The sequence below is a fragment of the Labeo rohita genome, chromosome 14 (genome assembly GCF_022985175.1).
Source record: "Labeo rohita strain BAU-BD-2019 chromosome 14, IGBB_LRoh.1.0, whole genome shotgun sequence".
Classification (NCBI taxonomy): domain Eukaryota; kingdom Metazoa; phylum Chordata; class Actinopteri; order Cypriniformes; family Cyprinidae; genus Labeo; species Labeo rohita.
In genome coordinates, this window is record NC_066882.1 from 5,054,876 (window position 1) to 5,068,900 (window position 14,025).

The 14,025-nt window shown below is 34.2% G+C and overlaps 1 long non-coding RNA gene across 1 annotated transcript in view; it reads right to left on the minus strand.

Annotated features, from left to right (window-relative positions):
- LOC127175847 (uncharacterized) overlaps positions 1–12,427 on the minus strand; it is a 37,368-nt gene extending 24,941 nt beyond the window's left edge. The window contains exons 1-2 of the long non-coding RNA XR_007829031.1: positions 12,284–12,427; positions 10,587–10,670 (exon numbers count right to left, since the gene is read on the minus strand). This is a non-coding gene — a long non-coding RNA (uncharacterized LOC127175847). The remainder of the gene's footprint in view (positions 1–10,586; positions 10,671–12,283) is intronic.
- Positions 12,428–14,025: the final 1,598 nt, after the last annotated feature.

The following is a 14,025-nucleotide window of genomic DNA, read 5'->3' on the forward strand; positions in this document are numbered from 1 at the left end:
ATGCATTACATTACTTTTGTGTTACTTTATGTCACCTGGTCTGGGCTTCCTTGGTTTAAAAAAAAAAAAAAAAAAAAAAACACAAATAGTTACATTTTTGGTAACCGTAAAGACCTTTTTACAACAAAAGTGAAAACAATAAGCTTCAGGTTGCAGGAACTGTCTCTGTGCTTATTCCCAAATTCTCTCAACACAAGGAAAACAACATAACTTGCGTTACTTATTTGAAAAAGCAACAGATATTTTGTTGTAAATGTAAAAGTAATGCATTATTTTACTTTACAAAAGGTAGTCTTATTACATAGCTTCCGTTACTTGTAATGCGTTAAACTTCTTTAACACTAAGGTTATGATTTGTTAATTCTTTATTTTTAATTTTATATCAGCATCAAAGGCATTTATTCGTTGAAAGTGCAAAAGTAAAGATATTAAAAAATAATAATAATTATAAAATCTAAAATATTATAAAATAGTAATAATTGCATAGGACAACTTAACTATTTTTACAAACAAAATAAAACTAAGTAAATAAATGAAACAACTTTATACAACCTTTTAATTTGATCCAATTAATTTTTTTTCCCCAGTAGAAACGTTTTTAAACTCCGTTAAAGAAGTACACTTCCAGAACATACGTAAATTTACAGATAATTTACTTACCCCCTTGTCATTCAAGATGTTCGTGTCTTTCTTTCTTTAGTCGTAAAGAAATTACATTTCTTGAGGAAAACATTACCTCTGATTCACCACTATGTCCTACTGTCCTGAGCGCTTGCACAGCATATGGCGCGTGACATGTGTACGCACTCTAGAGTAGTATACGCAAGCGCCGGAAGCAATCTGCGCTTATAGATGTTTTCCACTTCTGTTGGCATCTCATAACACTTACTACAAGAACACCACCACATCTTTTGAAGAGATCTCTGTCTCCCTGAAGCTTGAAGACTTGCTGCTGCTGCGGCTGCTTCCTCCATCTCTCTGACTTCTTGCTCTGAGTATTCTGGTTCAAATAAATACGGTTGGGCAAAAAAGTTCACATTGTCTAATGATATATAAAAATTATCTTCTATTGCGATGACCTGAACTTCTAAATATCTTTAGATCCTCACAGTGCAATACGTCCGCAATCTCTGTGCACTATGTAAACAATGAGTGACGTATAAGCGCAGATCGCTTCCAGTGCTTGCGTATACTATGCCAGAGCGCGTACACGTCACGCAGCAGATGCTGTGCATGCGCTCAGGACAGTAGGACATAGTGGTGAATCAGAGGTAAAAAATTATATAAATACTGTTCAGTTTCTTGCACAAACCGATCGTTTCATGTCTTAGGACATCAGTGTATCATCACGAGTCGCAGGGTTTAGTTTGGTTGTGTTCGTGAATGTTTTCTTTACTCTCAAAGATTTGGGAGCTACTGACTGCCATTATATGACTGACGGACTGCAATGGTTTGAGTTAAAAATCTTGGTTTGTGTTCTACTGAAGAAACAAAGTCACTTATATCTTGGATGCCCTGGGGGTAAGCAGATAAACATCAAATTTTCATTTTTGGGTGAACTATCCCTTTAAGTTTCTAAATGCAACCGTTTAGTAATAATTGTTCATTTGTGATAACACTTTGTTATTAGTTCGTACCTACACTTGTTGATCAGTTAAAAAAATATTTAGAAAAATGGAAAAAGCACTAGTAATTTCTAAGCTGTAAGCTGAAAACACAAAATACAATGTGTAATTTTAAATTCAGGTAAAAAAAGAACTTCTGAAAAACCAAGACACAATTTTTTGAAATTAACACAGTACATTGTGCCCTATTTTACAGACATGTAAATTGTAGCATATTACAATACACTGCTTAATATGATTGTTCAGAATAGGTAATAAGAAAATACACAAAATGTTCTATGCTCTATAATTCTATGCAGTTTTGCATTGTGATTACATAATGATGTCATCACGCAGTGACATCACAACGTCATTTAGCAACTTTTAGAAACAAATTGTGCTGCCTTTAGCAACTTTCCCTGAAAATTAGATGGCAACACTGTTTTAAATCCGTTAATACAATTTCTGAGTAAAAATGTTAACACAGAACACTCTAAATATGTTTTGCATTAAAGGCAGACCTGAATGTAGAAAACTTAGGAGTCGCGTGACAGCAATTCTTCCCTTTTCAATGAATACACATGAATAAGTCTTGTGTAACTAATTCTACACTTATATACAGTCTTAGTATTTCTATTATCAAAATAAAATCAATGATTAGATCTTTCATTTTAAACTGTATTCACCTCATGTAATTTGTTATATAAAGGTTACGGTATTTCAAGAGGCTATTGATAAATGAATGCAAGTTTCAAAACGAAAGACCATTTTTTGTATAAATGCATACACTTCAAACTATGCATGAAACTATGTTCTTTGGTGCTTATTTCTGTGAAAAGTACCTATTTCTGAGAAATCTTCACTGATGTACTTGAATATACTTGTATTTTACTTTAGTGTTCTCACAGGTATTGATTTATTATATAAAATTTAAGAAAAGATAAAAATACTTGCACAAAAAAACAAATACACATGATGCAAAAAAGTAAGGTCACCAGCGATCGTTTTTTCCTGCACAGAAACTATTTGTGGATGGTTTTTGATATTCACAGCATCTCTTGAAAAACCCTAGAACTGTTGACCCAACAACAACAGAGACGCCCTATGAGTCGGCACGTGGCCCCAGCAGCTCTTTAGGAGAACATCCGCTGGAGTCCGTGTGTCTGCGCTCTAATTATCCTGGCAGCTGTGCACAAAAAAGATCTCCATGAATTAATCCTTTATCACCTGGCCTGCCTATATTCCCTTCATATGTGATATCACTTAAGGGCCTTTGATGAGCCACACATTTCTCTGTGTACACTGCACATCCAAACAAGAGAAAAGCCCCCAGATGAAATGCTGCTTTGTGTTTGTTTTTGCCTGGTCCTGGAGGATCACATTGCTTCTGAAGACTCTGTCGCTCTCGGCAACAACATCTGCCTTGTGAGTGTGGGGCAAGTCCCTTTAGAGCAGAAATGCCATTTAACAAGACGTGAGGGATTTGAGTCAATGAGTGCTCAATGTGGTGAACTTCATCACAGCAATGAATCTCTCCAAAGAGCTTATGGTGATGGCCTTTTTCTCGGCTTGCTGGCGTACTCTCCTAATGGTGGGGCGGCTAACACCAGAAACACTGTGCTTTTGATTCTGCTTTTATGTCAGACCGCTCCAACTGGTCTGGCTGTTTTAGCACAAACTACAGCATACACTAAAAAACAAATGTGAAAAACTCACTTGGTTATTACAGTTTTTGTTTGTTCTAACAACTTTCAGTAACACAAGCCACAGCTCATCTATTACAATTTCTAATTTCTTTTTCTTTCTGTGTTGAGGTTTGTAAGATTCTATTGTGTATAGTGTTTTTATTTCATAAATATTCAACAATTACTTTGTTTTACCATTACATGTAAACTTCTACAGAAAACACTAAATAATAGCACATTAGTGTTGTCACGATACCAATATTTTGTCTTCGATACGATACCTGACTAGAATATCACGATACTACTACTGAACCGATACTATGAAAAAAACATAGAACAATAGGAAAAGTAATTGAATAATAGATGATCCAAATGGAGATCATAGTTATTTTATTTGATTTTAATAATTCAAAAGCATGTCTAATGAATTTATAAAGAATAATTAGATTTGATAAAGAATTAATGTTGTATATTTACAATTTTCTGGTAAATAAATTCTGGTAAATATTTTTTTTTTCCTGGTAAATATTCCTTAAACATTGTTTTAATAATATTTTTATTAGTAGTAGTAGTACTGTCATTTCATTAAGTAATATATTAATATATTTCTGACTGTCAAGTTAAACCGAACTTTTATTTTGATGGGTTGTTGTGAAGACCTTTAGGGTTTTAATTTTATGATGATAGTTTTCCGCAAAAGAAATGGTAAAATGCTCATGAAGTGACTCTCAGAGCAGTTCTAGAGATTATGTTCATGTGTTCATGTATTCGTATATTGAGGTGGCAGAGGCTGAAAACACTGCGAACGTCACATGTATGTGTGTAATAAACAAAACTGCGTGTCTGCGCCATTCATTAACACAGACATGCAGAAATACGGCTCTTATTAAAATCCATTCTTAAAGTACCGGTACTGGTAAAATGTGGAATTATACCGTTTTTTAAAACCAGGGTATTGCAATACTTTTTAAGCACCGGTATATTCTGCAACACTATAGCACATTATTAATCATTTATTATTACAGTACATTACTGAATAATAATAGCATATATACACCACACCGTAAATAATTCCACCTATTTCAACTTAAAGTTCAGGGTTTTTTACATTACATTACTAAATTACATTAAAACAACAAAAAAATCAAGTTGAATTTCACATAACTTACTAAAATTTGTTAAGTTAATGTAAGTTGCATGACTTTCTGATCATATATACTACCAGTCAAAAATTTTGGATTTTTAATGTTTTTTTTTAAAAAGTGTCTTCTGCTCACCAAGCCTGCATTTATTTGATCCAAACATTTCAAAAATATTTTTACTATTTAAAATAACTCTTTTCTATTTGAATATATTTTAAAATGTAATTTATTCCTGTGATGAATTCTTAGCATCATTACTAAATCATTCTAATATTCTGATTTGCTGCTCAAAAAAACTAAAAATTATACTGACTCCAAGCTTTTGAATGGTATAGCGTGTAATGTTACAAAAGCTTTCTATTTCAAATAAATGCTGATCTTTGTATCTTTCTATTCATCAAAGAATCCTGAAAAAATGTACTTAGCCGTTTTAAATATTGATAATAATAATCAACGTCATAACAACAATAATAATAATAATGTTTCTTGAATAGCAAATCAGCATATTAAACTGATTTCTGAAGGATCATGTGACACTGAAGACTGGAATAATGATGCTGAAAATTTAGCTGTGATCACAGGAATAAATTACATTTTATAATATGTTCAAAGCAGTTATTTTAAATAGTAAAGATATTTCAAAATATTACCGCTTTTGCTGTATTTTGGATCAAATAAGTGCATGCTTGGTGAGCAGAAAAGACTTTTTTGAAAAACAGTAAAAATCCTACTGTTCAAAAACTTTTGACTGGTAGTGTATTATACAGTAAAAAAAATCCACACATTTTAACTTAAACACTGAAGTTCAGTCTTTTTAAGTATAATGAACAAAATTTGTAACAATAATGAATATGGTTTTCCAAATTTTTGACTTTAATTACAGTAAACCGACTTAAAAACAGTTGAATTTTAAATTGCTAAACTTATATTAAGTTAATGTAAAAACACATTCTTCTCAATCGTTCACTTTTTTTAAAAATCAGCATACAGTTTGGGGTCTTTTTTTAAAATAAATTAATACTTCTGTTTAACTAAAATGTTGCATTAAATTGATCAGAAATTACAGTAAAGACATTTAAAATGTTACAAAAGGTTTTCTATTTCAAATAAATGCTATTCTTCCTAAAAAGAAATTATATCAGTTATTATAAGCAGCACAACTGTTGTCAACATTGATAATAAGAAATGCAGAATTAATAATTTCTGATGGATCAAGTGACACTGAAGGCTGAGGCAATTGCTGCTGAAAATTAAACTTTGCTTTACAGGAATAAATTACATTTCAAAATATATTTAAATAGAAAACAGTTATTTTAAATTGTAATAATATTTCACTGTTTTTTGATTAAAAAAAATGCAGCACTGGTGAGCATAAGAGACCATAATGTAACTATTATACTATATAAAACAAAAACAACAACAACAACAACAAAAAAACACTGCTCTAAAATACAGCATGTTGTAGTTTATTACTCAACGTTCAAATAGTGTGCTTCTTTAAAAAACAATATGTTTGGTTTGCTTAGTCCTACAGGAGAGAACACCTGCTTTACCAGCAAAAGCAGGCCTTAGAATCAGTCTAGCTGTCTTCTGTCCGGTGCCCAGGAGAGCTGGGGATGAAGTGTATACTAGCATGTGTAATTACAAGCTCTGCAAACCATGTGAGTACACTACTAAACACGACTCACGAAAGCCTGTCCTCCTGCATGACATCACAACCATACACATGTCACAAGAGGGACTTTGAGACCTTCCTCAACTTAATGAGCCCCCTGACAGTCCTAACCTCATTTTTGTTAAATTGGCTAATTAAAAAGACATTTACGACACAAATAAAACCAGTGTGCATTAAACGAACACCGCTTCACTGGATATACCTTTTTTAAAACAGAATAAATCCACTCTTTTAGACTTCATTTCACAATAAATAGCAACCAGAGAGGACATTAGCCATTGTAGTGGTATAACAACACAGAAAGCAAATAATAAAAGACAACAAGTGTGTAAAGGATTACAGTGAATGAATCGTTAAAAAAAGGGGGTTCAGGCTGATATGGTGTGCTTTAGTAGTGTGTTCATTATTCATTTCTTTTATTTTACCTTTATTTAACTATTCAAGTTTAATATAATAGTCTGGCAAATATAATACGGCTTTTAAAGCTTGGCTTCGCAAATCTTGTTCCGGCATTTAGGGACTTGTTTTGTTACTGTTTCAATCAACATGTGTAGTCTTGATCACGTTAATTAAACTAGAAATGGCAGGAATACTGTGAACTTTTTTTTCCTCACTCCTCTTCTCTATTGTATGATCTGTTAGCAAGAGACAATTTGCATTATGTGGCATTAGTGAAGGGATTAGGGAACATGATTTATGCCGGCAAGACATTCTTCATTTTCGCAAATGAGTTTCCATTCCCAGTTGAACAATGGAGCACTGTCTGACCCTCCCTTAATCTCAGTGAACAAAAAGGGCTTGCTAAACCATAACTTTGGGACCTTGTTATTCAGACCGTGATTAAACCAGCGCTCCTAAATTAACATTAGGTTGGATCTCTATTAATTCTCTGTATTATCAGTGTTAATCACAAGTTAGCAGCCAATCAACGAGCAATGACTGAAAAAAAAAAGAGACTGCTTTCTGGTGCATAGGTATCTGCTGTTTCAAATGGATATGGCTGATTGCTAATTTACTGCAAAAAAAAATAAAAAATACACAAAAGCGGTAAATTACTGCAGGTACCCAGGCAATTATCCTTTCAGAATATACTGCGTGCTCAAACAATACAGAATTACTTAGGCCTTGCCACCATATCCCCGAACTATCTGCATAAAATAAAAATATATAAAAGGTAATTCATGCAATTTTTTTGACCTTCCTAGCTTTTCTATTTAGATTGTGAATAAATAGTCTCACGCAGCCAGATCTTTCACTAAACCACAAAAGAAAGGTATGGTGCACATTGCAGCTTTTTCTGTTGCCATTTAAGTGGCTTTATCTAAAATGGATTTACAAAAATAATTTACCGGCTTTAATAATAATAATAATAATAATAATGTAAGTAATGGCACAGCAGTTTTAGCAAATGGTTGTAAAGAAAACACATGAAAAACACCAATGTGTAAATGTGTATTAGACTCAATGTGATCACATTTTCTGCCCATTCAAAAGGAATAACTACATAGTATTTTACACACATAATTCAGAAAAACCTAATACACATCTTTCTCTGTGAATATCCAATTGAATCGATACTAGGTGCCACAAACTAAATTCTGAATATTTTATCACAGATTCTACGCCATTCATTTAACAAATTCAGTGATTGTTTCATTCTCAAAAGTACTTTTAAATTGATAAGTGCGCCTGGGAAACTCATACTTCCGAGTCGGGTGTTTGTTATTATGACATGTTATGCTTTCAAGTTGGAAACATATCATGGATGGGTTATAAACAAAGGAAATACACTGTGATCCTACTGAATTCAGTATGATGAAACGTATAAAAGCAAGTGGTAGAATTGTATATGGAATCCAGGGCTCTACTCCTCCTTGTCTTTTTAGAAGCACTTGTGCTCGTAACATAAAAAATTTAGCAGCACAGTCAAAATTTCAGGGGCACTTTCTAATCAATAATCAAAAAATCTGATAAAAAATTTGCCTTCCCATTACGAGGTGATATTTGACTTTTAAGTGATTTACGGGGGGAATGTAGTAATGGCATTTTTCTAACTTTATTAAAAGTATGTCATCTTTTATGTCAAATTTGTTTAATTATATTTTATAAGCTTTTTAAATTTCTAATTAAAACAACAGAATAAGAACAAGTAGAATAATCAGTATTAACAAAATTCATTTGTACTACAGAGGTGGCACAGAAGAACACAAAAGTGGCTTGTAGGTGTATTTTCATATGTTTAATGAGGCTCAGAGGTGGCATGAGTGCAATCAAATTCATAAATTCATGTTGAGATCAATGTTTTAAATAAAACATTTTGAATACAGAAATAGTAAATGGTTTAAATAACTGGAAAGATACTTTAAAAATTAGACTAAAACTGCCAGTAGGTGGCCGCAAGTCACTGATTTAATACTGAATCAATTTATTTGATTCGTTCGAACGGCTGATTCATTTAGGAATAAAACAAGTGACTCTCTTTATGAATGGGAAATTGAATCATTGAGTCACTAGATTTGTTTAAAAACGCAGAAATTTGTTTAGAAACAAAACAGCGCTGTTTTTGAATGGAGATGCGCAGCGCCTCAGTTGTGGCTTGTTTCAAACTATTTTTGACGACGAAATAGAGCAAAATCAGGCAATAGTGTTATAGTCAGACAATGTAAGTCACTTAATATTAACTTCTTGTTTATTTAACTGTTGTATTAAATCAATATCTCATTTACAAACTCCCTTAAAAATCATTAAAAGCTGTCAATCATCTTAGTTCAACGCGATCTCACAAAGTTCCATTATAATCAATGAAGCTCTCTACACTGCACAATGAATATCTTATTTACACTCTCTCTACACTTTGTATATGAAAGGATTCGTGAGATACATCTGTGATAGATTACTCAACGTTGCCAAAACACCTAGAAACCCTCAGATCAAACACAAATATGCTGATCGGGTCAGTCGCACATGCTGCTCCTAAATATTTTTTCATAGTCAAAAACAGTAGTTTTCAGTCGCGAATGCTCATGTAAACTCACGTATCATCTAAATTTCTGCGTCCTACCTGTAAACACAATTCGTTCTGTCATTCATGCTCTTGAAACTCATAATTACCATTTTCCAACTCCATTTTGACGCCACATGAGTCCCAAAGGCTGCATAAAGTGAGCCAATCAGATTAGAGCTAGTCAAACTGTTACAAATTTTACTAGCCAGACTAAAACCCACATTTCCAACATCAGCACCAGGGCTCAATGTCTCGGTGCACATACACCAACCCCCAGGCCACAGCTTTGACAATACCTGCTGACTTAAAAAAAAATGTTAATGTCTTTTGCTGAGCAAATTGCCAGGAGCTGAAAGCAAATGAAGACGTTTGAAGACGTTCCCGTGTTGTTACAGCCGGTTTGTTAGGTGTAATCAATGAGCGAGGATAGGCGTGAGGCGAAGGCAGAATGACTGGCAAGGCCCTGACTGCACTGGCCAGGTGCAGAGTGAGTAGGGACCTCCCTGTTAACACATGGCACACCACTCAGCCAGGGAGATTAATGGGTCTGACTGCATGGCAGCCGAGCGGCCAGGGATCAGGGAGTGTAATTGCGCTGGGGCAAGTATGGACATGGACAGCTGCGCATAGCAGGAGCCAATCACACCTCGTCATCCCTGCCGTACCTCCAGTTGTTCATCCTAGGTAAGAGTATCCCAGCCCGAGCTGTGATAGGATACCAAGATGAGGATTCTAGGTGAGCGAAAAGGTGTTTTAACTTCTATCACAAAAGCAATTCCGTGTAATAAGAGTTCTATTTTGGTTAAATGATTGCAGAAGCACTTTTGCGGGTGCAGGTCGTGTGTTAAGACTTTGAGAGAATCTGTTTCTGCCAGGTATCAGAAACTTCAGCGAAAGCTATGTTTTTATATTAGATCACCGCAGGCCAATGTACAGTAAGGGCGGAAACACTTAATTCAAAAGTTTAGCCTCTGGAAAAAATTTATGTGGATTCCAATACGCTTTTGCGTACATGAAACCACAAACTCTATTTAATGCACAACGTCTTCGCATTGAAAATAAACATCCCATCATAGATATGAGAGACGTTCACAATGAATATCTCGTATCTATAATGACGAAATTGCATTTCTGCCTCTCCCAAGCAAATTTAACACCCTGCTCATAACAATCTGCCTCTTGCTCTGCATAAACTGTTTTGACACCCACATGCTCGTATAATTTCACTGAAGTCCTTGTTCCAGCGACAGATGTTTAAGACAATGTAAATTCATTGGTGACATTGAGATGGTACTTTGCTATTCAAATGAGCTCTGTCTCCTTCAGCGCTAAACGGCTCCTGTATTGGTTGGAAATATCAGTGTCTCTATAAACAGCTGTGACCCCACGCAGGAAGTCAGGCATCCCACTTCCTGTGGCAAGCTGTGCCGCTGGCTCTCCTGGCCAGAGATGGCTTTCTAATTGGTGTCCTCTCACCTCTTTATACTGAGATGCTCCTGTTTGACAGTTCTTGGCAGCAGGATGAATGTCCTTGAAGAACAAAAAAGTCGAATCCCAAACCTGGAAAAGTAAAGCACTTTATCGTCAAGGTTTTTCAAAAGAGAAAAGGGACGAGAAACAATACCCGGTGCCTTCTTCAAAGAGGCGAAAGTTTGCTACGGAATCCCAAATGTGTAAGGAAAGTTAGAAATGTTTTAATCGAGAACTCAGTCTGTGCTTAATGATTTACTGATAAAAAGTCTTACGCTGAATTCAGTTCCTTTCTGATAACTTTTAAGAAAGAGAAATACAGGTACTCTGCTACTACGCTGAGTTACACTGTATGTTCCTTATATTTTACTAAAATAATGTTCATCAATAAAGCATGCATTGCTAACAAGCAGTCTGTCTAAGTGGTGGTTTTCTAAGAAGGAGAGACAAAGTTCTCACTGATTTTTACTCCAATGTAAAATAAGATTTTCACTTAATGTGCAGAGCTGGATAGTAACTGATTACAAAAATTAAGTACCTGCAATTAGATTAAATTACATTTAAAAACATTTACATAAATATTTGACATAAATATTTGTAATCAGACTACAGTTACTTTTTAATGGATTACATCATTACATATTATTTACACAACAGCAGTAAAATATTCATAGTTTCTTGATTCTTCCTAATTCCTTTTTTTTCCATCTTTTAAATTTCCCTTTCTAAAATACCCCACGCTTATATACATTCAGAAAGTCTTACAGTTTTGTGGACATTCACACAAAGATCAGTCATTAGTCAGATGCCTACGCAGCATTTGATCACTGGATTTACAAAAATCATTCCAGGTTTAATAAGTGTTTCAACCTTGCATTAATTACTTATGAACACACTGATTTTTATTTGAATTATCACTCTGTAGGTTATTTAACCATGTCTTTTGGAGGCTTTTGTTTTTTAAACACATTAAAAAGGACACATTCACAAACTTTTTTGACATCTGATCTGGTTTCACCTAATATATTTACTTGAAGTATCCCTCACTGTTGAAAAAAAACAACATATGCTGGTTAGGTAGGTTTTGATGCTGGGATGCTGGTTTATGCTGGTTTAGGCTGGTCATGTGCTGGTCCAAGACCAGCTTAAACCAGCTAAATATTTTATTAATTAAGTATCATGTTTGCATGTTCATTGGTTCTCTGATGTTGTTTATGGTCAGGTAAACAAATAAATTATTATTATTTTTTTTGTTTGATTTTAAAATTATTTATTTTAATTTAACATTTTTATGATTTAATTAATTATTAGCTTTTTATTAAATTCATAAGACCCCTGCAGTTCCTTTACAAACCACAGTTTGTGAAACATTATATTATGTTTAATGCACTTCATGTCATTAATAAAAACAAATGGAATATATTTATTTACTCTTTGTATTTTTATGTCAGTATGGTACAAGATTATCTTATTTAAATCAATGTGATAAACGAGTTAGGTTAAAATAATCCAACAGTAATATCTAAAAGTAGTCTGATTACATTACATAAAATACCTAATGTAATGCATTACTAACTACATTTTGTCATGTAATTTGTAAGTAATATACCCAGCTCTGTTAATGTGCACACAGTTTCTAAGATAATTATAGAATGCGCATTAGAACCGTGCAGTAAACATTACGACTTCCGTTCAATAGTTACCTTCTTTCCGGATCATTAGTCCGACTCGATTGCTCGGTAAACACTGCAGGTGTCATGATGCTCTAAGGCACGGAGCTGTACCTTCAATTTCACTAAAAACCGACTGACACTCACAGTCACAGTTCAATATTTCTTCTGAGTGTGAATTGTTTACTCCTCTCCGTGATTTACGCAGAATACGCAACACTTCACGAACTTTAGAGGCGGGACTTATCGTGTGACCAGTAAAATAGACCAATCACAGCGCGATGGAGGCGTTTCCCTCTCTCAAATCTGTGATCCGTGAAAAAGGAAAAAAAAAACATAACCATATCCTTAGAATAGCATTGGTAGCATATGATAGACAGAGTTGTGAACTAAATTCGTGAAGTCTAAACTTTTGTTGACAGATGATTGTGCGATTGATTTGACCAATGAAATCGGAGTGGGGGCGGGGCTTGTGCTTAAGGATCACGTCGATCGCGGCGCTCTAGAAATACTGTACGATACTGTATTGCTTTCAATTTAAACTTATCGTTTGTTTGTTTATATTAATGTTTTTATTGTAGATTAGCAAACTAGTTTAGCCTGGTTTAACCTGGTATATTTCCTGTAAAGTGCCTACAGTTTTAGACAAAATAGAGAATACAACTAAACTGCTTACGTATTGAAAAATGGTGGATAAAAATGGAAATAAGAGTTTTTGCAAAGACAAGTGAACTTTTCGGCTCTTGTCATGGGCAGAGAAATGCCCCAAGATACTGAAGTTGAGAGGAGGCTCTTGGGTATGAAGCATTTACATGTCACAGACATGCAAAAGCCTAGATAAATAATTCATTTGACCCAGGCAAAGGCTATTTTAAGAGGTCATCATATAGCTTCTTAAGAAATGAGAGAGCTGACAGCAAGCAGGTCAAGTGTTGTCCTCAAAACCTTGTTTTCTGAAAGGGTTAGCTTGGCAGCAGCTGTTCAAGCAAGCAGGGAAGTGACCTGCTCAGTAAACCATAAATAAGTCAGAAGAATATGCAGTGACTTTGTAGAAACGGGTGCTGTTTACATTTCACCTTGATTTGTGAGACTTCAGATATCACAACTTGAATGTGTGCCACATAATTACTAACTACCTGAATTATCCCTGCGTCTAAAGCCCTTTTCTGCTGCATAAGAACAACAATAATTGGTAAGTCATCATTTCTTATGTCATCTTAGTATATCATAATTTAAACTTTTATCTTATAATTATGACTTGTTTCTCATAATTATGACTTTCACATGTCATCATTTAGATTAATCTTGATTTTCATTTCATAATTGCAATTTATGTGATAATTTAGTCTTTTTTATCTCTTTATAGTTACACAACTTTTGATCTTACAAGTATGCTTTTTATATGTTGTGGAAATGGGCATCTACAGTTGAGGTCAAAAGTTTACATACACCTTGCAGAATCTGTTGATTATTTTAGCGAAGTAAGAGGAATCATAAAAAATGCATGTTATTTTTTATTTAGTACTGACCTGAGTAAGATATTTCACATAAAAGTCATTAACACATTGTCTACAAGAGAAAATAATAGATGAATTTATAAAAATGAGCCAGTTGAAAAATGTACATTCGCTTGATTTTTAAAACTGTGTTGTTACCTGAATGATCCACAGCTGTGATTTATTTGTTTAGTGATAGTTGTTCACGAGTCCCTTGTTCGTCCTGAACAGTTAAACTGCCTGCTGTTCTTCAGAAAAATCCCACAGGTCCCACAAATT